This window comes from Adiantum capillus-veneris, chromosome 25, assembly GCF_014529385.1.
Source record: "Adiantum capillus-veneris isolate H3 chromosome 25, ASM1452938v2, whole genome shotgun sequence".
Lineage (NCBI taxonomy): Eukaryota > Viridiplantae > Streptophyta > Polypodiopsida > Polypodiales > Pteridaceae > Adiantum > Adiantum capillus-veneris.
The window spans coordinates 49,690,098-49,716,851 of NC_140955.1; the positions used below are offsets into that span (position 1 = coordinate 49,690,098).

A 26,754-nucleotide genomic window follows, 5' to 3' on the forward strand; every position below is an offset into this window, starting at 1 on the left:
GAAACGTGGTCTTTCATCTGCATAAACAGATGATAGACTAGTCCCAAGGTCGATCCCTCCATATCCGTCAATCGAAGGAGGACGTAGACTAGCTTGAGTGCCACTGAAAGAGCGTGCACTTCCTGCCAAAAGCTCTCATCAAGGATCCGCCTCTGCAAGTATTTTGTAGATTCATCCTGCGATCTTGACATGCCTCGCCATTTTGGATCCACCACTGTCTGTAGTAGTGGATCTCTAAGTTTGTAGAGCCTCTGTAAAACCAAGTAAATGTAGGCAAACCTGGTTTTTGAAGTTCGAACCATATCCAAAGTGCTGTGGCTGCGGAAGATAGCAAGAGCCTGATGTTTCTTGCGAAAGAATGTGGTGACCTTGACTACATCTGCAACTATGGGCTGCACCCATGAAAGTTTGCCAATATCCTCCATGAGCAAATCCAAACAATGTGCAGCACATGGAGTCCACACTATGCCAGGAAAATGTTGCTCCACCATAAATCCCATTGCCTTGCAATTAGCTGCATTATCTGTCACCACCTGCACAACATTCTCCTTGCCAACCTCCTCTATGGCTGTTTTGATGTGACCAAAAATAAACTCAGCCGTGATCTTTTCCCCTAGTTTTCCTGCATCCACAGCACGCAAGAAATAGGTGCCCAAAGCAGAAGACACAAGAATATTGATTATGTGTCGTCTGCGTATGTCTGCCCAACTATCTGAGATAATGGTGCATCCAAACTCCTTCCATCTAGCTTTCACAGGCGTAAGCGCCTTGTCAATTAAGGCCTTTTGTTCATCTAACATAGTGGTGCGCATCTTTGTGTAATCAAGACCTGTCCGTGTCTCAGTAGGCCCCACCTGTGCAATGGCTTTTACCATTCTTTTCCACTGATCTGCGCGCAAAACATTGAAAGATATGTTGCACTCAATAAGAGTGCCACATATCTCCATCTCTGCCACCCTCTGACGCTCTTTCACCCAAGCCTGAGAAGAGATGCGACTACGCAAAGTGGTCTGCGTTGATGTTTCAGATGTACCTTTTTCACGTGGCAAGGAATCCTCACCTTCACCACCAACACGTGCTCTCTTCCTGGAAGTAGGGGGTTGCATGGAGGCCGAACCTCCTCCAACCTCTGTCTCCGCACCTAAAGACTCCAGCTCTCCAACAAAAGCATCATGTAAAGCATCCTGTGTGCTGGGAGCACCTCTCAAAGCAGGAGCACCAACAGGAAAATACTCTTGAATAAGCTGCTCCCTCAAAGGTGGTGGTATTTTCTCACATGCACCAATCTGATCAGTGCACCCGATGCCTGTCAAGTGCTTTTTGACTCGCGTAATAGTGCTGGTGTATTGGTCCCCACAATACTTGCATTGCCATAAGCGTGTACCAGAACCTTGCTGAGAAGTGGTCGTGATGATCCTCAAAACATTGGTGTGGAGCGACCAGTTGGGGTTGGTTTTACGCAGCATAATGAATCCTGCACATTGCAAATGCAAAAGAGTGCACGCACATGAGAAGTACGGAGTGCGAGAGAAGAGTACGGAGTGCATGGTGGCAGAAGCAGTACCTTTTCACGCGCGTAGCTCGGCTCTGCAGGACTCTGTGCACTGCTCTGCAGACTTCTCTGTAACAGAACAGAGACTCTTTTGCTACAGTGGTCGATTAAAAAAGCCTAAGGCTTCCCCCTTCACACTAATAAGCCTAACTGGAAGCGCTCCCTAGCGGAATTTGTCCGAGCAAAAAACGCCCAAAATTTTTTTTTATGCCGTACTGTACCGTACCGTATGGTTGTACCGTACGGAAAGGTACCGTACGTACGTACAGATTCTACTATGGTCAAAAGTATGAAACTTGATCGGAGTGTTCTGAGGTCTAAAGACCTTCATATCCTTCCCACAATATTTATTGGCTATGGTTCTCGATTGATGTTCATGGATATTTTCTGGATTCTGAAGGATCTTGAGCATTCCACTCCTTGGATTCTCTAGGTTCTTGAGCATCATGCCCTTGTCGCCTTCTCAGAGAATCCAAAGTCTTGTGTCGACTTCTTGCAGAGAGAGAAAAAAATTCCAACTCAGCGAGCTTTTCCTGTAGGACTTAGGTTTCCGCCAGCTTACTTCTCTCTTGGCTTGTCATGGCTTCTTCCCGTATCTTCCCAGAGCCGTTCTCCTTTACAGAGAAAGAGAGGAGACCATGCTCTGATACCACTGTCACAAACGGGAGCGCATAACAATATAAAATACATTCGGATAAATAGGATTTATCACTTATTATTGAAGCCAGCGGATATAGAGAGAAATAGATCAAGAGAGAGATAGAGAGTGAGAAGATCGACACAGTACTGCCCCACCCCCCCCTTAATAGTATCTTTGTTACTGAGGAAAAGTCTATACAAGCACTTGAACCGAACGTATTACCACGTTCGTTCTAGAATAAGACTTGATGGTTCCCAAAAGCCTCAGCTTTCGATTCCTGAGACAAAACCCTATTCCAAGGAACTTCCGTTCCTTATTCCAAATCCTTGAGAACCAAGGTTTTCGCCTCAGGATCTCACCTTCCAAGCTCAGGGCATGACTTCCCTGCAACTCTCTTTTCCAACTCTGTTTTTAGAGTCCTCTTCCCGCAGAACAACTCTGTTTTCCCGGACACGAAGTCCTTACTTGGGAATCCCAACTTCTGGATCACAACTTGAGAGACTACCTCTCTCCGATCTGTGGATCTACTTCCCAAACTCGGGTACGAAACCCTTGGGCTGATCTGACTCTAGTTCCTCAGAGCGCTTTTCTCCTGCAGAGGCTCATGCCTTCCTTTGCTCCTACTCCCTCACGAAGAGGAAGTACACCTGCAATCAAATACTCAAAGATCATAACATGAAAATCGTTACCTTCAAAGTCTCGACGCTCGAAACGCAACTCGGTTCTCAAAAAGCAATTCCCCGGAAGAGATCTCTACATAGAAAATCCTCTCTTCCAATCCTACACACGAAAGAGGGGTGTTCTCGGGTTCCTTCTCGTAAATCAGCCCGGTCTATGACGTTTATGGGCTGAAAACAGAGAAAAACAGCAGCTTGTCACGATGGAAACACGCTCCGTAGGCACTTCTTCGCGAGGGAACTCGCGCACTGGGTCTTCGCGACATCAGGTACACTTGGGACAGTCATGGGCATCACCGGCAAACGTCTTCTTTGCGGATGAACTCTGCAGTAGCATCTCCTTCTTGCAAAAACTGATCCTCCCCTCTGAGTGAGGGCATGTGATGCTTTTATAGCTCCTAGCCACGGGCACGAATAGCTGCTCGCGTAGAGATCGCGGCCGTTCTTTTCAGGTTTTTTTTTCTCTTTTTTCTTTGTGCACTGCTCCGCCAAAAAAAGAGAGAGAGAAAACGTTGGCTGATCTGTTGCTTTATTTATCAGATGGTTGCCCACTTATTAAGTGGGCGGTTGACACATTTTAAAAATAGTTTGAATCTGCCCAAAAACTCAATAAAACCTTCTAAGTTAAAAGCAATGCTTTCACAGCACTTCCCAGGCGTCCCTGGATGCAATCACATGCACAGTTGCAATGCAAACATAGACCATCTCGCAAGAAAGCATCTGCTTTCCCGAAAAGCAATCCTGCTTTCTCAGAAAGCATCTGTTTTTCCTCAAAGTTTCCTCTGAACCCATCTTCATTCAAGTGCTTGCTTTTCCTTGTGCACAATACCAACACAGTTCGGAATTTCCTCCCGACTATGGATATTCCCTTTCCGATGCACTCATCACCCACCTTGTGACGCATCAGGAATACCCATCACCTAGTCCTTTCCTACTGAACTTACATTAGAATCTCCTTCGCGATGCTCTATGTCACCCATCCTATGGCACATCAGAGATGTCCGTTCCCGGATGGTCGGATACTTCTCCCCGATGCTCCCTGTCACCCATCCGATGTGATGCATCAAAAGCACCCCTTCCTGATGGCCTTACAGATATTCCCTTTCACACTGCTCTCGTCATTACTCTGAATGACGCACTAGGAATACACTATACTCGGAGGTCTCCAGTGAGAAAAACCCTCTCAATTAAAATTCCACTAATTCATTTAGAATTATTTTTCCTTGGTGTTCCAAGTGAGAAAATCCTCACACTTATAAATCCAATAATTCATTTAGAATTATTTCTTATGTCAGATAAAGCCAATGTACCAACACTCTCCCCCCACTCGCCCCAAAAATAGGGAAAATAGGTTCTGTGCACTATAAAATGCTCCTGATGGGTATTGACTGTAATTTGATGATCATACTGTGTGCAACTAGAGGAAATGCAACTACTCTAAGTGTCTGGACTCTGGACATGCACAGTTTGTGAACAGACTCACAAAGGAGCCAAAACACTTCCTACGCTAACTGAACCCTTGTCATGAGGTAGCTTGTCCACTTGCACATAGGGTTAGAAGTGCACGTGACACTCTGCTTTTAGCAACCCTTGTAATCTTTGTTAGTGACCCAAGGGGGCTCACTTCTCATAGCATTTGGATGTAGAGTCTGAGAGTGAGCACCTGTGGGCCATTGTACTTTGCTCAAAGGTTAATATAAAAGTAATACCGAAAGGGGCACCAATCTTTGGTGCCAATCTCTCTTGGCACGGAACTACGCCGGGCCGTGTCGACTGTTAAATTTGTGAAGTGTTTTGAAGTGAATCTCTGCTGTGTCGCGACACAATCTTGACTTGGGGTGTCCAAGTTAGTCACACTGGTATCAGAGCACGATCGATTCTCTTCTACAGGGAAATCCGATCCTTTTGTCGCGACACCTATGGATTCCGAAAAGAATCAATCGACCTCTTCTGAACCCGCTGAGGCGGAAGGAGGCGATACAATAAATTCAAGAGATTTAGCAGAAGACGAGTATGGGCCACCTCGGCCTACACAGTATGAACTTTTGGAGATGCAACGTCGACAACAGGTTGACAAGTGCACAAAGCAAATGCTTCAATTTGCTAAAGATCCCCAGTTTGCAAAATTTTTGACCCAACAGTCGATGGCTGAAGTGCATACTCAGTGGCAGAAAGCCACCGAACCACCAATCAAACCGGCCATCAAGAAACCTCCTACTCCAAGGATGTTTACAGAAGAACTTCAAGAAGTGGTTCAGAGTCCCAGTGTAACAGGGAACGGGTGGAACACAGCCCAAACATTCCGAAACTGCGTTCCGAACGAGTCCAGTTCCCGAAACAGAGTTGGGAATGGAACGCCGTTCCGGAACTGGGTGTAACGGGAACGGTGTTCCGAAACATGAGGTGGAACGGCAAAACGCGGGGCGGAACAAGCAAAAGTAGGCATTCGAGGGCAAAAAAGTAGGATTTTGGGGGCAGACTTGGGGCTGTTTGGAGAACATATTTGGTGCAGTTTGAGGGCAGATTTGGGGGCAGTTTTGGGGGGGTTTAGGAATTTATTTAGGACTAAGCTGAATGGAGGTAATTCAAGCCTTACATTAGTCGACCGTTCCGCCCCCCCCCCCCCCCCCTCCTCCTCCCCGTTCCCGTATCGTTCCGGACCCTCCCGTTCCCCGTTCCCCGTTCCCGTTCCGGGTAACTATGGTTCAAACCCAGATCAGTCAGCTTTTGGATACGAAGAATAAATCCAAAAAGCAATTGAAGAAGCGCAAGAAGGGGACTGACTACCCTGGTTACTTGGGCCGTCAATCTTCTTTTGCATCTGCAAGAAAGCAGAAGAAGCGTGTGTGTTTTGTAGGACTATCCAGTTCTTCTTCTAACAGTTCTTCTAGCTCTTCTGGCTCGAGTGAGGAGGACAGAAAGGGCAAGAAGCGAAGCAAAAAGCAAAGCTTTGGAAAGAACAAGAAAAAGGCAAAGAAGCTCAGATTCCGACCAATTTCTGATAGCTCTACAGAGGAGTCATCTTCTGACAGTTCAGACTCCGACGACCACATGTTTTATGCAAAGAAGAAGCATTTTTACAGAGCCAACCAATACGACTTCCTTGAAGATAAGAGCAAGAAGGCAAAGGAATTTAAAGAGGGTGGACAATCAATACAATTTTAATCCTTTTCTAGATTCCGAGATGCTTCGAGGGCTTTGGCCTCCATCCAGCAGTTTGACATAGCCTTCTCTGAAGGGCATTATGCAAAGCACTCCAAGATCAGGAGGGTTGCATCATTTTTTAAAGGAAATGCTCGAACGTGGTGGTCCACTCTTCTTCTGCGGAAAGAAGCCTCAATCAAGTGGTTGAAATTCAAACGGCTCTTTATTTCTTCTTGGTTGACCCAAGAGTACAAACAAGATGTAAGAACCGCTTGAAACCATCTTTCGATGACCAAGGGAGGTTCTTTGGATGCATATTGCAAGAGGTTTTCGGATTCTTTTCTACCGACCTCTTCGTTTAAGAAGGTCACCTTTAAAGAACAGATTTAGCAGTTTCGTTGCAGACTCCCTACAGCGATCCAAGATTACTACCTTGAACAAAAGTTTGACTCTATTCAAGAACTAATGGGTCATGCGAAACGGCGGTTCTTGACACATTCGGGGAATTTGACCTACCCACTTATGAAATCTTGACTCAGAGGACCAGACAGACCTCGAATAATGAAAATAGCAAGAAAAAGGATCCCTAGGAAAAGAAAGATACACGACCTCGATTGACTCTTAGAGAAAGAGCTAACTATCTCAAAGAAGGGAAGTGTTTTGGTTGCAGGGAACAAGGGCACACCCAGTTCGGTGGTGTGCTTCCAGGTATCAGATCAATGGTATGATCTTCAGAACGAGCGAGTGGTAACTCGCCTAGCAGGCCCTCTGAGAAGCAATCGGCATGAGAGTGGAGAAAATCTTGGCATTCTTTATCAAGTTCATATATATTTGTCCTATCCTCATCACTCAACTCTTTCAAAAAGATCGAGTAAACAAACAAACTGGATTTCATTAATTTGGAGATGGCCGAAGCCGATACAAAAGGGATAGACTCGCCCTTAAGTTTTACATTGAGTACAATGGTTCTGCCCTTCTCTGTGGTCAAAGTCGCTTTCCTCGCCCAATAGTCGACCACGGCGTTGTTCTTGTGGTACCAGGGAATTCCCAAGAAAACATCACAACGTTCCAAAGGCATTATGTAGAAGTCCTCATGCCCTAAATACCCTTGACAATGCAACCGAAGTTTGCCAATGACAGGTGTAATGGCTACGTCCCTGCCGGGTGCCGCTAAAACTACCTCTGCAAATGGTCCCGTCCGATCGGGAGTGATCTCGAGCCGCGCCGCCAATTCCAGTGAAATGAAGTTGGCCTTGGCTCCCCCATCAAAGAAGATCAGGGCTTCTTGGTCTTTCACTTTGCCCCAAGCTCGACAAAGTTCTGTACTCTCGTCCATCGTGCTGGAATCAGTACCACGCAATTTGGAACCAAGCCTGTTTTCATCTTGCCTTTTCTTCCACGTTCCTCAGCTGCTCTCGAACTCTCAAGCCTCTCGTCGTCCTTGTCGTTTTGTTCTTTCTGTGCCTTTTTAGGGCACTTTGCGAGGATATGCCCAGTTTCTCCGCATCCGAAGCACTTCCCCTCTTTGATGTAAAGAGCTCTCTGTGAAAGTGTAAGCTTCGGTCATGCATCCTTTTCTTTCTTTTCTGGGTTACTCTTCTTCTTTCTACTTTCATTGTTCGAAGTCTGTTCATTCCTTTGTGTCATGATTTCATACGTGGGGTAGGTCAAACTGCCAGAGTGAATGGCAAAACCCCGTTTCGCATGACTCATCCATTCCTGAATGGAATCTGACTTTTGTTCTAAGCAGTGATCTCGGATCTCTGTAGGAAGACCCAAGGTAAGCCGCTCAATCTTCTCTCTGAACGAGATTTTCTTAAATGAAGAGGCGGGTAGAAAAGAGTTCCAGAATCTCTCGCAATATGCATCCAGAGTATCCTTCTTGGTCATCCGCAGATGGTTCCAAGCAGTTCGTATGTCGCGTTCGTACTCTCGAGTCAGCCAAGAAGAAATAAAAGCCTTTTAAATTTCAGCCATTTAACTGGCGCTTTCCTGTTCAATAAAAGCGTGGACCACCAAGTTTGAGCATTCCCTCTGAAATAGGAAGTAGCCCTCCGAATCTTGGAGTGCTCTATGTAACACCCTCCAGAGAAAGCTATGTCAAACTGTTGTATGAAGGCCAAAGCCTTCGAAGCATCTCTACACCAGAAAAGGTGTTAAATTTAACTGACTGTCAACCTTCTTTGAACTCTCGAACTTTCTTGCTTTTATCTTCCAGAAAGTCATATTGGTTGGCTTTGTAAAAAAATTTCTTCTTTGAATAGAATCTGCGGTCGTCGGAGTCTGAACTATCTAAAGACGAGTCCTCTGAAGAACTGTCTGAAACTGGGCGAGATTTAGACTTCTTTGCCTTTTTCTTGCCCTTATGCTTTTTACTTCGCTTTTTGCCTTTTCTGTCTTCTTCGCTCGAATCGGAAGAGCTAGTGTTGCTAATTGGACTATTTTCTTATTTTTAAAGATTTATCTCTTTTTTAGGATATTTTATTGTGTGCACTAGGAACTGTTAAAAGATTGTAGCTACAGGAACTGCCATCAAGAACGGACAACTCTGATGTGTCACTTGATGGGTGACAGTAAACATCGCGAAGGAGTTTCCGTAAGTTCGGTGGGGAAAGGGCCCGGTTACGAGTGCCCCTGATGCGTCACATGATGGGTGACGGGTGCATCGGTAAGGGGGCATCCCGTAGGCTAAGAAGGAAATCCGAACTGAGTAAGAAAATACGCGAAAGAACGCAAGCACAAGAATAAAGATGGGTTCAATGAAGCTTTTACGAAAAGCGGGAACATTCGCGGGAGGGCAGATGCTTTCCCGCGAGGAGTCTATGTCTGCATTGCATCTGTGCCCGTGTTCTGCACCCGGGGACACCTGGAATGTGTTTGTGTAGCATTGTTTTCATTAACTAAGTGAGTTTTTAAAGGTTGAACAGGTTCACACTTTCTTTTATTAAGTGGCCGGTCACTTTTAAGTGACCAGCCCTTTATTAATAAAATAAAGCAAGCCCTTCTGAAAAGCCAGCGCTAATAGGCTACGTAGGCTGAAATCTGCGATCTCTCTCTCTCCTCTCTCTAGGGTGCCAGGGCTCTGCTTTTTCGGCTGCTATTCCCGTTTTCACAATGCCGGAAGCAGTAGAAAGTGCTAGCGCTGGGATTCTAGAGTAGAGGCTGGCGACGGAAATTGCAAGTGTTCGTGTGACGACTGAGTACGGAGGTCCATTCTCCGAGCAAAGAGCGACAGGTATAAGGTGTTGATACGCATTGAAAATTGTTGCTTTGTGTGGTTTGTTTTGTAGGAATCTCCCGTCTTACGGGAAGGTACGGCTTCACGCCTAAGTCCCTTACGGGAAAGTACGGCTTTACGCCCAAGTCCCTTACGGGAAAGTACGGCTTCGCGCTAAGTCCCTTACGGGAAGGAACGGCCTTTACGGGAAAGCACGACCTTCGGGTCTAAGATTACACAACGGAGGGGTTTCCTCGGGTTCTCGTGCTTGTATAAGAATTCTCCCTAAATAAATAATAATCTTGACGGGGGGGGGACCAGCCCATCTTCTGGTCCCCAATACTGTGTCGATATTCTCCCTTCTCTCACTTTTGCAAAGTATTTTATTTTTCAGATTTATAAGTGCTCGTGTACGCTCCCGTTTTGTGACAGCTAGAAGAACTCGAAGAAGAAGAAGCAGAAGAAGAACTAGGTAATCCTTCAAACCGTACACGCTTCTTTTGCTTTTTGGCCGAGGCAAAAGTAGAGTGACGACCCAAATGATCGGGGAAGTCACTTCCTTTCTTCTGCTTTTTGTTGTGCGTCTCTGCTTTGTTCTGCGCGTCAAAAAGCTGAGAAATCCGTGAATCAACCACCTCTTCTAATTCCTGCTCAGTAAACATCCTTGGTGTAGGAGGTTTCTTGAGTATTGCTTTGGGGGGTGGTTCAATGGTCTGTTGCTACTATGCATACACCTCGTTGAAGGAGGTCTCGCTCATAAATTTTGCAAATTTCGGGTCCTTCGCAAAATTTAGCATCATTTTTGTTGCATCGCCGATCAATTGTCGACGCTCCATCTCTTCGATCTCTGCCTGAGAAGGCCGAGGCCGGCCGTACTCCTCGCATGAATCTTCGTTGTGATCTCTTCGTTGTGATCTCTTCCAACATCTCCGGATGCAGAGGAAGTCAATTGATCTTTGTCTGAAGCCATGAGTGCCGCATAAAAATAATCGGATTTCCCGGTAGAAGAGAAATCGGCCGTGCTCTGATACCACTGTAACAGACTTGGACACTCCAAGTCAAGAATCTACCGCGACATCACAAATAATCACTTCAAAATAGTTCACAGTTCACAATTGATTTGACATTGGCCCGGCGGAGTTCTGTGCCTAGAGATATTGGCCCCAAAGACTGGCGCCCCTTTCCGTATTTCTTTTTGTATTAATCTACAACTCAAAGTACAAGCGAGTAGCCGGGACTCACTCTCAGACTCTGCGTCCAGATGCTCTAAGAAGTGAGAGCCCAACTACTAATTTGAAGGTTTACAAGGGATGCTAAAAGCAAGCTGGTCAAATCAAAAGCTTTTAAAAATAAAGCAAAAGAGCTCTCTCTCTCTCTCTCTCTCTCTCTCTCTCTCTCTCTCTCTCTCTCTCTCTCTCTCTCTCTCTCTCTCTCTCAAGCTAAGTGGAAAATAAAGCAATTCCCAAAAAGCCCCCAGCGTAGAATAAAGCAGGCTAGATTTGCGTAGGAGAAAACTGCCAAAATCCGTATGTTGCTGCCACGTCATCAGTTCGGCAATTCACGGAAATGTCCGTACGGCAGCCAGCCAGCCAGCCACGTCAGCATTTCCGGTTTTCTGCAGAGGGTGTGTGTGTGGTATAGTCGGCAGCCACGTCACCAAGTTGTGACACTGGCCGGGTTCACACTGCGTCTGCCCGGACACCGGACGCCCATCCCAACGGTGTCCTAGACCAGATCTCCTCTCTTGTAAGCGGGACATAACATACTTCCCCCCTTAAGAACCATTTGACGTCCTCATCAATGAAGTGGGGATATTGAGCTTTTAAGGCTCTAACTGATTCTCGAGTAGCAAACCTTTCAGAATGACCCTTCCATTTGATTAAGTACTCCTCATAAGCTTTTTGACGCGAATGACGAGTACGCTGATCTAGAAAAGCCTCTGGTTCTCGAGGCATATACTCAGTTTGCATATCCTGCCATACATTTTCCTCAATAGGCACAACAACGTCGGCTTCACCTAATTTTTACTTAAGGCGGTTGACATGAAACATTGGGATGTACACTAACATCCGGAGGAAGAGCCAGTTTACAAGCAACTTGGCCAATTTTCTTTGCGATAAAAAATGGACCACAATATATAGCTGAAAGGTTATAATGCTTTCCACTTCGTATGGTCTTGGAATCCTTGGGTATCTTCAGATAGACCCATTGTCCCACCTCTAGAGTCCTTGGAGATCTCTTTTGATTAGCATAAGTAGAAACTCGATCACGAGTTGTCCTTATACTATCCTTAGCCAGATCCAAGCATTTCCTGTGTATCATCAAGAAATCTCGAGCTTGGCAATCTTGACTTTCTCTAAGCTAATAGCAATCAGGGATTTAGGCTCAAATCCATACATCGGCATGAATGGGCTAAATCCAGTAGCAGAATTCTAGCTACTATTGTAGGCAAACTCTAATTGTGGAAGGCACCTTTCGCAATCAGACTGCGTGTGAGAGACATAAGCTTTCAGCATGTCCTCTAGTGTCTGATTCCTCTAGTGTCTGATTCATCCTTTCAGTTTGTTTATCGAATTTAAGATGATCAGAGGACAACATACTCAACTTCGTCCAAAGGTGAGCAAACACATCTTGCCAAAATCGCCCAATGAACTTAGTGTCTAGATCACTGACGATATCCTTTGGTAGACAATACAGCTTGTAAAGCTGATCACCAAATAAAACTGCCAACTTATAGCTTTTTACTGTCAACTTCGTTAACTTCATTGGTATAAACTTTGCCATTTTTGTGAGTTTATCGACCACAACCCAAATGGCAACAGTGCCACGACTATTATTTGGTAAACCAACAATAAAATCCATAGAAATACTCTGCCACTTGGCATCTGGGATTTCCAATGGATGTAGCAGGCTAGCTTTCCTAAGGCGCTTTGCCTTATTGACCTGACACTGAGTGCATCTCTTCACATAGCTCTCTATGTAAGAGTTGTCACAAAATGATGACGTGACATGCCAAATTGATCTCGTCCGATGGGGCCGAGGGACACTAGAGAAATAGAGAGAGAGAGAGAGAGAGAGAGAGAGAGAGAGAGAGAGAATAGCGTGGGACCCTGTCACAAAGTGATGACGTGGCGGACAGCAAAAACCCTAATTTCTGCCAGAAACCCTAAAATTCCTGCAAACCCTAATTTCCGAAATCGCGGAGGCTTTTTTTTTTTTTTTTAATGAAAATGATGAGCGATGCAAATTTTGTTTTTTCTCTACAATATGAGAAAGAGAGAGAGAATGCTTTTACTTTCAAGTTTTGACTCTCTGCAAGAGAGAGAGAGAGAGAGAGAGCAATTGCTTTTGATTTCAAGCTTTTGGGGCTTTGCTTTTGGGCATCCCTTGTAACCTTTAAATTAGTGGTGAGGGCCTCACTTCTCAGAGCATCTGGACGTAGAGTCTGAGAGTGAAACCCTAGCCACTCTCTTGTACTTTGATTTGATTAATATAAAAAGAAATACCAAAAGGGGCGCCAGTCTTTGGGGCCAATATCTCTAGGCACGGAACTCCGCCGGGCCAGTGTACATCTATTGTGATCTGTGCCTTGTTTTGAAGTGGTTATTTGGTGCTGTCGCGGTTGATTCTTGACTTGGAGTGTCCAAGTCTATTACAGTGGTATCAGAGCAATGCCGATTTCTCTTCTACGGCACGGAGTATGGCCCGCCTAGGCCTACTCAGGTGGAGCAGCAAGAGATGGAGCGTCATCAATTGATTGGCCATGCAACAAAGATGATGCTCAATTTTGCCAAGGACCCGAGGATGGCAAAATATATGAACCAGACCTCTTTGGAAGAGGTACAGACGGAGTGGCAGAGAACCACAACACCACTCCCGAAACCCGCTCTCAAGAAACCTTCTGCCTCCAAGAAAATATACGGAGAAGGAACTGGAGAACGTGGTTGATGCACGGATTGCTCAGCTTTTTGAAGCGCAAAAGCACGACAAAAAGCAGAAGAAAAGCACTGACTTTCCAGGTTATTTGGGTCGTCAGTCAACTTTTGACAAGGCAAAGAAACAAAAGAAGCGTGTCAAGTTTGAAGGCTTACTCAATTCTTCTTCTTCTGACAGTTCTTCTAGCTCTTCAAACTCGAGCGAAGAAGACAAAAAAGGCAAAGAGCGAAGCAAGACACAAAGCTTCGGAAAGGGCAAGAAAAAGGCAAAGAAGGCTACATCTCGCCCAGAGACTGACAGTTCTACTGAGGACTCGTCTACAGACAGCTCAGATTCCGATGACGGAAAATTATATGCAAACAAGAAGAATTTTTACAAAGCTAACCAGTATGACTTTCTCGAAGATAAAAGCAAGAAAGTCCGAGAGTTTAGGGAAGGTGGCCACTCCATCAAGTTTGATACTTTTTTAGGATACTCAGATGCTTCGAAGGCTTTGTCTTTTATACAGCAGTTTGACATCGCTTTCGCAGGAGAACGCTTTTCAGAGCACTCCAAGATTCGGAGAGCTGCCTAAAAGTGCCCTAAAAGGCACAGAAAGAACAGCATGATAAAGACGACAACAGGCCTGAGAGTTCGAGAGCAGCTGAGGAACGTGGCAGAAAAGGCAGATAGAAAAACAGAACTGGTACCACATGGCGTGGGACCTGCACCGAATCTAATGAATGAGAGTACAAACTTTGCTGCTTTTGGGGCAAAGTGAAGGATCAGGAAGCTCTTTTGAAGGAGCCAAGGCAAACTTCTTTTCACTTGGAATTGGCGGCTCGATTTGGAAATTACGCCCGACAGACTGACGCCACAGGCGAAGGTAGTTCGACTGGCACCCGGATGGGATGTTGCCATTACACCGAGCATTGGTAAACTTCGTTTGCAATGACAGGGGTGTTCAAGGCACGCGAGTGACGTTCTACTCAGGATCCCTTGGTACCACAAGAACTACGTCGTGGTTGACTACCGGGCCGAGAAAGCGACTTTGATAAATGAAGGGCTTTGAGATTGTACTTGATGAACTTCAGTTTCTTACTCATTCTTTTGGGAGAGAACTGAACGATGGATAAAGGTTGAATATGTTTTGACCTAATCAAAAGAACGCCAAGATTTTTCTCCACACTCATGCCGATTGCTTTACAGAGGACCTGAAGAACAAACCATTGATCTGATACCTGGAAGCACGCTACCGAATCGGCCACCTTACCGTGTGAGCTGAGTACAGAATGAAAAGATTATGAACCCAGTGAAAGACCTCTTGGAAAAGGGTCTTGTCCAGCCTAGTACTTCACCGTATTGCTCTCCAGTGTTGTTGGTTTTGAAGAAAGACGGATCTTGGAGAATGTGCATCGATTATAGAGCTCTCAACAAATCACCATCAAGAACAGATTTCCGATTCCTAGGATCGATGATATACTTGACAGGTTACAAGGATCCTCGTGCTTTAGCAGGATTGACTTGAAGAGTGGATATCATCATATCAGGATAGCGCCGAGAGACGTCTACAAGACAGCTTTTCGGACGACTTTTGGGTTATTTGAGTTTTTGGTGATGCCTTTTCGCTTAACCAATGCTCCTGCGACCATCAGGAAGCATCAGAGTTGGCGCTACTACTTCTTGTCATAGAAGCAGCTTTCGGAAAAGCAAATGCGGTGGGCGAACATCTTGTCACAGTTCCACTTCCAGATTGTCCATGTGCAGGGACAGAAGAATGTGGTGGCAGATTCTTTGTCTCGGAAACCGTTGGTTCTAACTATTTCCGCGATACATCATAAGAGCTTCGAGGATATGGTCGATCAGTATGCCACAGATACAGATTTTGCAGATATTTTCACACGGATACGGGATGGGGAGACAGTAGCTGGATACTCTCTTCGGGAAGGCTACTTGATGAAAAAGACTATGTTGTGCGTTACAAAGCCGTTGAGGGAAAAGGTTATGACTGAATGCCATTGTCCACCTTTTACGGGTCACTGCGGCATTGCTACCACCATGAAAGGGGTAGAGAGATAATTTCTTTTGGCCGAGACTCAAGAAAGATGTGGAAGAGTTTGTGCGCAGTTGCTTGCTATGCCAGAAGGTCAAATTTGACAGGCATAAGGCACAGGGATTGTTAAAGCCATTACCCATACCCACCTGCCCTTGGAAAAGTATTGAAATGGATTTCATTTTTGATCTCCCGAGAACACAGAATGATCACGATGATTTTCCGATTACATGGCGCGTCTGAGACGATTGTCTCAGACAGAGACCCCAGATTTATGAGTTTGTTTTGGAAGGCAATTTGGGAGAACATTGGCACGCTGTTGCAGTTCTCGTCATCGTTCCACTTGCAGACTGACGGGCAATTTGAGATTGCCAATTCAGTGATTTAAGATTTATTGAAGTCTTGTATCTCAGATCAAAAGACTCAATGGAAAAAGAACTTACCTTTGGTGGAATTTGCCTACAATAACACGATACACTCTTCGACGGGGAAGACGCCATGTGAGATTGTTGAAAGTGCTGCGAAGGTTCCATCCTTCCTGAGCACGAAAGATTAGAATTTTGAAGCGGATGAATATTCGCGAGATTTGGATACGGCTTTTGCCAAGGTCCACGAGACTTTGCAAGAGTCTCAAGAACGACAGAAAAAGGCAGCGGATCGCCATCGTCGCGACTTGAAATTGAAGGAGGATGATTGGGTGCTCTTATGTTTTGAGAAGGCACGCCTACGAAAGAAAAAGGGAAAGGAGAGGCTTTTTCCAAAGCTTAGTATGCGATACTACGGACCTTTCCAAATCACTGACAAGATAAATGATGTCTCCTTCCAATTGAAACTGCCAGATACTTGGAGGATTCACAATGCATTGCATGTGAGTCTCTTGAAACCTGTTAAGGGTGATGTGCCTGATGATGGGGAGCCTGATAAGCAACCCGCAGTGGAAGAAAACGAGGAGACCCTTGTTCCTAAACAGATTTTGGCACATAACGATACGAAGAAAGGTAAAGTCCGAAGGCGATTCTTGGTTAACTTCAAGAACTTTCCTACATTTGATGCGAAGTGGATGGAGGAGGAGGACCTAGCAGATACTCCTCGGATTGTGAAACTTTATCTCAATGTTTTGGTTTAGCATAGTCTACTCCAAACGGAACCCAGAATTCAGCTTGGCCGGAGATCTGGTGCAGTGGGATGCACAAGAGGGGAGTCACTCCGCTCCCTTGTCAACAGATGCCTGATTTTGATACTAAAGTCATTGATGTCTCTTTGAGCTTCAGGGATACTAAGGGCTGACAGTATTCTGTTGGATGACATTATGAAATGGAATTCCTAATAATGATACTGATTTGTTCTTGACTTCTTGTGAGTGCAGGAACTGATAGCCGAAATGACTGCAGCATTTTGGTCTGATTGATCTCGAATAGACATGGTTGCAATAGGGGTTAGTCAATCGGACATCGATGAGGTCCCGATTGGACCTAGATGTGATTGCTAGCTACATTGCCGATAAATCATGGTCTAAGATCCGAATGAATGTTCAATGTCATGTGATGTCCTGTGATGTCTAGTGATGTCCTGTGATGTCGTGTGATGTGACTGTCGATTTTGTACATGTGCTAGATGTGTGTTCCTAGTACGTAGGTACTAACAGTCAGTGTCTGCTAAGACGGTTTATGGCTTTTGTCGGTTTTGCAGGCGTAATTGCGGTCGATTACAATGCTTTCAAGAGGGGGGTATGTCACAAAGTGATGACGTGGCGGAGAGCAGAACCCCTAATTTCTGCCAAAAACCCTAAAATTCCTGCAAACCCTAATTTTTGCCAGAAGTCCTAATTTTCGAAAATCGCGGAGGCTATTATAAAAATTAAAAATTTTAAAAAAAATTGAAAAATGAATAGTGACGCAAATTTTGCTTTTTCTCTACAATATGAGAAAGAGAGAGACAATGCTTTTGCTTTCAAGTTTTGACTCTTTGCGAGAGAGAGAGAGAGCAATTGCTTTTGATTTGAAGCTTTTGGGGCTCTGCTTTTGGGCATCCCTTGTAACCTTTAAATTAGTGGTGAGGGCCTCACTTCTCAGAGCATCTAGACGCAGAGTCTGAGAGTGAAACCCTAGCCACTCTCTTGTACTTTGATTTAATTAATATAAAAAGAAATACCGAAAAGGGCGCCAGTCTTTGGGGCCAATATCTCTAGGCACGGAACTCTGTCGGGCCAGTGTACATCTATTGTGATCTATGACTTGTTTTGAAGTGGTTATTTGGTGCTGTCGCGGTTGATTCTTGACTTGGAGTGTCCAAGTCTGTTACAGACCCGCTTACGTGGCAGCTGTATGGACGCGCTGCAAATCGCGCTGGCTGACGTGGTAGGCCGTACGAACGTTCCGTGTTTTATGGGACTATACGGGCTGTACAAAAATTCTGCAATTAGCGCTGGCAGCTATTGGGGCCAATTGCTATTGAGTTTGAAGATTTTCATGTAATATCTTTAGAGAAGCCCTCAAGGCCTTTAAATAAGACCCCAAGGTCACTCTCTGGTTCAGATCTTTGACGAGCTTTCGAGCAGAGAGAACCCGCAGGCAATTGTAACTTTGCTCAAGCATTCATATAAAAAGAAATACCGAAAGGGGTGCCAGTCTTTGGGGACAATCTCTCTGGGCACGGAACTACGTTGGGCCATATCGACTCAAGTAAACTATGATTAAGTTTGAAGTATTTTTAAGTGATTCTCTCTTGTGTGTCGTGCTAGATTCTCGACTTGGGGTGGCCAAGTCTGTTACAGTGGTATCAGAGCGAGTCGATTTTCCTTCTACCGAGAAATCTGATCCTTTTCAAACGAAGAATCCCGCAAGAATCAGAGGAGCAAACCCAACGACTCCGGGTCGGGTGAAAGCATGGACAATTCAAATGGACAATCCGAACAGGAGATGCAACGCCAGCAACAAGTTGATGAAGCTGCTAAGCAGATACTCAAATTTTCAAAGGATCCTCAGTATGCAAAGTTTCTAATCAAACATCCGATGGAAGAAGTACATAACCGATGGCGTACAGCCATCGATTCTCCGTTGAAGTCGGCATTGAAGAAAACACCCATCCCACGGATGTTCACTAAAGACGAACTTGATGATATGGTAGATCGACAAGTCAACCAAATATTGAGGACCACGACATAGACAACGAAACGAAGTAAAGGAACAAACTACCCTGGTTATCTGGGTCGTCAATCTTCTTTCGCAAGAGCACGTAAGACAAAGAAGCATGTACGCTTTGAGGGTGTTCCCAATTCATCCTCGTCATCTTCTGACAGTTCAGATAGCTCTTCCTCTTCTGACTCCGGTGATGATGACCGAAAGAGGCGGAAAAGGCGAAAGGGTTAGATACACGGAAAGAACACGAAGAAGGCCAAGAAGGGCATATTGCACAGAAATTTTCGACAACCCCTTACCAGTTCTGCGGAGGACTCATCCTCTTCTGAGAGTTCGAACTCCGACGACTAGATGTTTTATTTAAAGAGGATGCACTTTTACAGAGCCAACCAGTACGATTCTCTCGAGGATAAGGGCAAGAAGACCAAGGAATTAAAGGAGGGTGGAGACAATAAAAAATTAATATTGTTTCAAGGTTTCGAGATGCTCCCAAGGCTTTAGCCTTTATCCAACAATTTGACATAGCTTTTTCTGGAGGGTGCTATTCTGAGCACTCCAAAATCAGGAGGGCAGCATCATATTTCAAAGGAAATGCACGTACATGGTGGTCCACTCTTCTCTAAAGGAAAGAAGCCCCGACAAAATGGTTAAAGTTTAAGCGACTCTTTATTTCCTCTCGGCTCACGAACGAGTACGAACGAGATGTAATACTTATTGTGAGAGATTTTGGGATGCTTTTCTACTTGTCTTTTCTTTTAAGAAGACCACCTTTAAGCAGCAAATCGAGCGATTTTGTTGTGGACTTCCCAAAGAGATCCGAGATTATTGCCTTCAACAGAAGTCTGAGTCCATACAACAACTAATGGGACATGCTAAGCAAAGATTTGCTATGCATTCGAGTAATCTGACTTACCCCATTGATCAAGTTTTGACACCAAGGACCGGACAGAATTCGACAAATGATAACAGAAGAAAAAGGAAGTCTCTGAAAAGGACGCAAGACCCCGACTAACTGAGGAGCAGAAATCGGAATACCTCAAAGAAGAGAAGTGCTTTGACTGTGGAGAACAAGGACACATATCTGCAAGGTGCCCCAAAAAGGCATAGAGAGGACAATCCGAAGATAGGCCAGAGACTTCCAGAGCAGCCGAAGAACGCGGAAGAAAAGGAAAGACGAAAGCACCACTGGTATCAGATTGTGTGGGGACCGACCTGGACCAGATGGATGAAAGCACTGAACTTTGCCGTGCATGGGGCAAAGTACGAGATCAAGAAGCCCTCATTTCTTTGACAGAGGAGCCAAGACCAAGTTTATTCCAGAATCAGCGGCTCGACTTGGGATTACGCCCGATCAGATGGGGCCACAAGCGGAGGCAATTCTAGTGGCACTCGGATGGGATGTTGTCATTACACCAATCATTGGCAAGCTCCGTTTGCATTGTCAGGGGAATTTAGGGCACAAGGACTTTTATATCATGCCTTTGGAAGGGTATGACGTCCTCGTAGGAATCCCTTGGTTCCACAAGAACAACGCAGTGGTCAATTATAGGGCCAGGAAAGCTACTTTGAAGAATGTAAAGAGCAGGAAAATTGTACTTGATATAAAATTGAAGGGCAAGTCCGTCCCACTTGTATCGGCTTCAGCCATTTCCAAATTAATGAAATCCAGCCTTTTTGTTTACTTGATCTTCTTGAAAAGACTGAGTGATGAACAATGATCAAACCTGTCTGAATTGGAAAAGGAACGGCAGGAATTTCTACACGCACAGGCTGACTATTCCTGTAAAGGCCTACCAGGCGAGTTACCTCCTTCTCATCCTGAAGATCACACGATCGATTTGATTCCAAGAAGTACACCACCGAACCGGCCACCTTACTGCATTAGCTGAGCCTAAAATGAAGAAATAATTAACCAGGTGAAAGAACTTCTAGAAAAGGGTCTCATACAACCTAGCACTTCACCATTCTGTTCACCAATGTTGCTAGTGTTAAAGAAAGATTGATCTTGGAGAATGTGCATCGACTCTACAAGGCTCTCAATAAAATCACCGTCAAGATCAGATTCCCTATCCCTAGGGTCGATGATATACAGACTTCGCGGGTCCACTTGTTTCAGCAGAATTGATCTGAAGAGTAGATATCATCAGATCTAAATTGCTCTTGGGGACGTCTACAAGTCAGCTTTCAGGACGACTCTTGGCTTGTACGAATATTTGGTGATACCATTTGGCCTAACAAATGCTCCAGCAACATTCAACCGAATGATGGATAGGATTTTTAGAGAGTACCGATCATTTGTGGGCACTTTCTTTAATGACATTATTGTCTTCTTCAAGAGCGAGGCAGAATATCGACAACATCTTCTACAAGTTTTTCAAGCACTAAGAGTACATAGATTGGTTCTCAATGCGAAGAAGAGTGAGTTTTTCTTGCCAAAGATACATGTTTTGGGACACATTGTCTCAGCAGAAGGTGTAATGATGGACTCAACCAAAATAGAGACCATCCATGATTGGTCTGACCTGAAAAATGTTCATGAGGTTCGAAGTTTTTTGGGCTTGTGCTCTTATTATCCACGGTTCATTCGGAAATTTGCAAAGATTGCTTCTCCCTTACATATCCTAACTCAGAAAGGAGTTCCTTTTACTTGGGGACCAAAAAAGATTATAGCCTTTCAGACTCTCAAGGAAAAGCTGACAACGGGACTAGTGTTGGCCTTGTCAGACTTGCAAAAATCATTTGAAGTTTATTGTAATGCCTGTGGTCACCGTCTGGGTGCAGTTTTGATGCAAGAAAGCCATGTCATTGCTTACGAGAGTAGGATGTTTTCACGTCAAGAACTGGTAGCACAGATTTATGAGAGAGCTGATGGCAGTTATCCATGCTCTCACACAGTGGCGACACTATTTACTCGGAGCTGATTTCACAGACTCTACAGATCATCATAGTTTATGCTACTTCATCACAGAAGCAGCTTTCGAAAACGCAGATGCGGTGGGCTAACATCTTATCACAATTTCACTTCCAGATCGTCTATGTTCAAGGACAAAAGAACTTAGTGGCAGATACATTGTCTCAGAATCCTTTGGTTCTTCCTATTTCCGCAATCCATCATCGAAGCTTCGAGGGTACGGTAGACCAATACGCCACAAATCCTGATTTTGCAAATATTTTTACTTAAATACAAAGTGGGAAGAGAGTTTCACGCTATTCCATACGGGACGGCTATTTGATGCGTAAAACGATCTGCATTACACAGCCGTTGAGGGAAAAAGTTTTGACACAATGCCACTACCCACCCTTTTCAGGCCACCACGGCATAGATACCACCTTGATGGGTGTTGAGCGTTACTTCTATTGGCCAAGGCTCAAAAAGAATGTGGATGAATTTGTTCGCAGTTGCTTAGTATACCAAAAGGTCAAGTTTGACAGTCATAAGGCACCAGGACTTCTACAGCCTTTACCTATTCCATCCGGCCCCTGGGAAAGCATTGCTATGGATTTCATTTTTTATCTTCCAAAGACCCAAAGTGGGCACGCTAGCATTTGGACAGTAATTGACAGATGTAGAGAGCAAGCTCACTTTATTCAGGTTAAAAGACAGTCAAGCCTGATCATTTGGCAAGACTGTTCATTTCACAGATTTTTCGATTACATGGCATGTGTCACAAAGTGATGACGTGGCGGACAGCAGAAACCCTAATTTCTGCCAGAAACCCTAAAATTCTTGCAAACCCTTTTTTTTTTCCAGAAAACCTAATTTCCAAAAATCACGGAGGCGGATTATTAAAACTTTAAAAAAAAATTGGAAAATGATGAGCGACGCAAATTTCGCTTTTTCTCTACTTAAATGAGAAAGAGAGAGAGAATGCTTTTGCTTTCATGTTTTGACTCTCTGTGAGAGAGAGAGAGCAATTGCTTTTGATTTGAAGCTTTTGGGGCTCTGCTTTTGGGCATCCCTTGTAACCTTTAAATTAGTGGTGAGGGCCTCACTTCTCAGGGCATCTGGACGCAGAGTCTGACAGTGAAACCCTAACCGCTCTCTTGTACTTTGATGATTGATTAATATAAAAAGAAATACCGAAAAGGGCGCCAGTCTTTGGGGCCAATATCTCTAGGCACGGAACTCCGCCGGGCCAGTGCAAATCTATTGTGATCTGTGAATTGTTTTGAAGTGGTTATTTGGTGCTGTCGCTGTTGATTCTTGACTTGGAGTGTCCAAGTCTGTTACAGTGGTATCAGAGCACGGCCGATTTCTCTTCTATGGGAAATCCGATCCCCGAATTTTTTTTCCGGGGCACCTATGGCTTCAGGCAGTGATCAGTCGACTCCCTCTGCATCTGGAGATGCGGGCTGGGATCACAACGAAGATTCAGGCAGAGAGTATGGCCCACCTTGGCCTACTTAGGCGGAGCGGCAAGAGATAGAGCGTCGCCAATTGATCAGCGATGCAACAAAGATGATGCTCAATTTTGCCAAGGACCCGAAGATGGCAAAATATATGAACCAGACCTCTTTGGAAGAGGTACAGATGGAGTGGCAGAGAACCACAACACCACTCCCGAAACCCGCTCTCAAGAAACCTTCTGCCTCCAAGAAAATATACGGAGCAGGAACTGGAGAACGTGGTTGATGCACGGATTGCTCAGCTTTTTGACACGCAAAAGAAAGCCAAAAAGCACGGCAAAAAGCAGAAGAAAGGCACTGACTTCCCGGGATATTTGGGTCGTCGGTCGACATTTGACAAGGCAAAGAAATTGAAGAAGCGCGTCAAGTTTGAAGACCTACCCAGTTCTTCTTCTTCTTCTTCTGACAGTTCTTCTAGCTCCTCGGATTCGAGCGAAGAAGACAGAAAAGGTAAAAAGCGAAACAAGAAGCAACGCTTTGGAAAGGGCAAGAGAAAGGCAAAGAAGGCTACATCTCGCCCAGAGACTGACAGTTCTACTGAGGACTCGTCTACAGACAGCTCAGATTCCGATGACGGAAAGTTTTATGCGAACAAGAAGAATTTTTACAAAGCCAACCAGTATGACTTTCTCGAAGATAAAAGCAAGAAAGTCCGAGAGTTCAAGACAGGTGGCCACCTGATCAAGTTTGATACTTTTCAGGATACTCAGATGCTTCGAAGGCTTTGTCTTTTATACAGCAGTTTGACATCGCTTTCGCGGGAGGACGCTATTCAGAGCACTCCAAGATTCGGAGAGCTGCCTCTTACTTTAAGAGGAATGCTCGTACTTGGTGGTCCACGCTTCTTTTAAACAAGACTGCGCCAGTTAAATGGCTGAAATTTAAGAAGCTTTTTATTTCTTCTTGGTTGACGCAAGAATATGAACGAGATATACGAGCTGCTTGGAACCATCTTCGGATGACCAAGAAAGATACAATCAATGCTTATTGTGAAAGATTCTCGAGCTCTTTTCTACCCGCCTCTTCATTGAAGATCTCGTTCAGAGAACAGATTGAGCGGTTTACCTTGGGTCTACCTACAGAGATCCGAAATCACTGCTTGGAACAGAAGTTAGCTTCTGTTCAGGAGTTGATGAGTCATGCGAAGCGGGGCTTTGCCATTCACTCTGGCAGTCTGACCTACCCCACAGATGAGGCCATGACACAACGAGCCGAACAGACTTCTGGGAATGAAAGTAGAATGAAAAAGAGCAACCCAGAGAAAAAAAAAGGATGCACGACCCAAGCTTACTCCTCAGGAGAGAGCTCGCTTCATCAGAGAGGGGAAGTGCTTTGGATGCGGGGAACATGGACATATTTCCGCAAAGTGCCCTAATAAGGCACAGAAAGAAGAGAATGATAAAGACGACGACATGTCTGAGAGTTCGAGAGCAGCTGAGGAATGTGGCAGAAAAGGCAGATAGAAAAGCAGAACTGGTACCACATGGCGTGGGACCTGCACCGAATCTAATGAATGAAAGTACAAACTTTGCCGCTTTCGGGGCAAAGTGAAGGATTAGGAAGCTCTTTTGAAGGAGCCAAGGCCAACTTCTTTTCACTTGGAATTGGCGGCTCGATTTGGAACTACCCCCGACAGACTGACGCACAGGCGGAGGTAGTTCGATTGGCACCCGGATGGGATGTTGCCATTACACCGAGCATTGGCAAACTTCGTTTGCAATGACAAGGGTGTTCAGGGCACGCGAGTGACGTTCTACTCGGGATCCCTTGGTACCACAAGAACTACGCCGTGGTTGACTACCGGGCCGAGAAAGTGACTTTGATAAATGAAGGGCTTAGAGATTGTACTTGATGAACTCCAGTTTTCTTACTCATTCTTTTGGGAGAACTGAACGATGGATAAAAGTTGAAAATGTTTTGACCTGAAGAAAAGAACGCCAAGATTTTTTTTCTCCACGCTCATGCCGATTGCTTTTGAGAGGGCCTGAAGATCATACCATTGATCTGATATCTGGAAGCACGCCACCGAATCGGCCACCTTATCGTGTGAGCCGAGTACAGAATGAAAAGATTATGAACTCAGTGAAAGACCTCTTGGAAAAGGGTCTTGTCCAGCCTAGTACTTCACCGTATTGCTCTCCAGTGTTGTTGGTTTTGAAGAAAGACGGATCTTGGAGAATGTGCATCGATTATAGAGCTCTCAACAAATCACCATCAAGAACAGATTTCCGATTCCTAGGATCGATGATATACTCGACAGGTTACAGGGATCCTCGTGCTTTAGCAGGATTGACTTGAAGAGTGGATATCATCAGATCAGGATAGCGCCGAGAGACGTCTACAAGACAGCTTTTCGGACGACTTTTGGGTTATTTGAGTTTTTGGTGATGCCTTTTGGCTTAACCAATGCTCCTGCGACATTTAACCGGATGATGGATAGGATTTTTCGAGAGTACAGGCTATTTGTTGGCACTTTCTTTGACGACATCATTGTTTTCTCCAAGAATGAGGCAGAACACAGAGATCATCTGCTTCAAGTCTTTCAGGCATTACGAGATCACACATTAGTGATTAATGCTACGAAAAGTGAATTTTTCCTACCAGAGATACATTTTTTGGGACACATTGTGTCAACAGCAGGAGTGCAAATGAACCCGGCCAGGATAGAGACTATCCGTGATTGGCCCGATTTGAGGAATGTCCATGAAGTTAGAAGCTTCTTGGGACTGTGTTCGTACTACAGGCGGTTCATACGAAAGTTTGCAGAGGTTGCTTCCCCTTTGCATACCTTGACACAAAAAGAGTATCTTTTTCGTGGGGACCCACAGAGGTGACTGCCTTTCAGAAATTGAAAGAGAAATTCACTACAGGACCAGATTTGACTTTGCCGGACTTGCAGAAGTCATATGAAGTATTTTGTGATGCTTGTGGTCGTAGTCTGGGTACGGTCTTGATGCAAGAAGGCCATGTCATAGCTTACGAGAGCCGTTTGTTCTCTAGGCCGGAGATGACAGCACAAATCTATGGGAAAGAGCTTTTGGGGGTTATCCACGCTCTTGCTCAGTGGCGGCATTACCTACTCGGAGCGGATTTCACTGTCTTTACTGACCATCAGAGTTGGCGCTACTACTTCTTGTCATAGAAGCAGCTTTCGGAAAAGCAAATGCGGTGGGCGAACATCTTGTCACAGTTCCACTTCCAGATTGTCCATGTGCAGGGACAGAAGAATGTGGTGGCAGATGCTTTGTCTCGGAAACCGTTGGTTCTCGCTGTTTCCGCGATACATCATAGGAGCTTCGAGGATATGGTCGATCAGTATGCCACAGGTACAGATTTTGCAGATATTTTCACACGGATACGGGATGGGGAGACAGTAGTTGGATACTCCCTTCGGGAAGGCTACTTGATGAAAAAGACTATGTTGTGCGTTACACAACCGTTGAGGGAAAAGGTTATGACTGAATGCCACTGTCAACCTTTTACGGGTCACCGCGGCATTGCTACCACCATGATAGGGGTAGAGAGATACTTCTTTGGGCCGAGACTCAAAAAGGATGTGGAAGAGTTTGTGCGCAGTTGCTTGGTATGCCAGAAGGTCAAGTTTGACAGGCATAAGGCACAGGGATTGTTACAGCCTTTACCCATACCCACCCACCCCTAGGAAAATATTGAAATGGATTTCATTTTTTTTTATCTCCCGAGAATACAGAATGATCACGATGATTTTCCGATTACATGGCACGTCTGAGACGATTGTCTTCGACAGAGACCCTAGATTTATGAGTTTGTTTTGGAAGGCAATTTGGGAGAACATTGGCACGCGGTTGCAGTTCTCGTCATCGTTCCACTTGCAGACTGACGGGCAATTTGAGATTGCCAATTCAGTGATTTTAGATTTATTGAAGTCTTGTATCTCGGATCAGAAGACTCAATGGGAAAAGAACTTACCTTTGGTGGAATTTGCCTATAGTAACACGATACACTCTTCGACGGGGAAGACGCCATGTGAGAT

The 26,754-nt window shown here is 45.0% G+C and overlaps 1 protein-coding gene across 2 annotated transcripts in view; it reads right to left on the reverse strand.

Annotated features, from left to right (window-relative positions):
• The window catches only part of EMB1895 (ARM repeat superfamily protein), a 54,633-nt gene that overhangs the window by 19,523 nt on the left and 8,356 nt on the right, over positions 1-26,754 (reverse strand). The gene's annotated exons all lie outside the window — the stretch shown is intronic.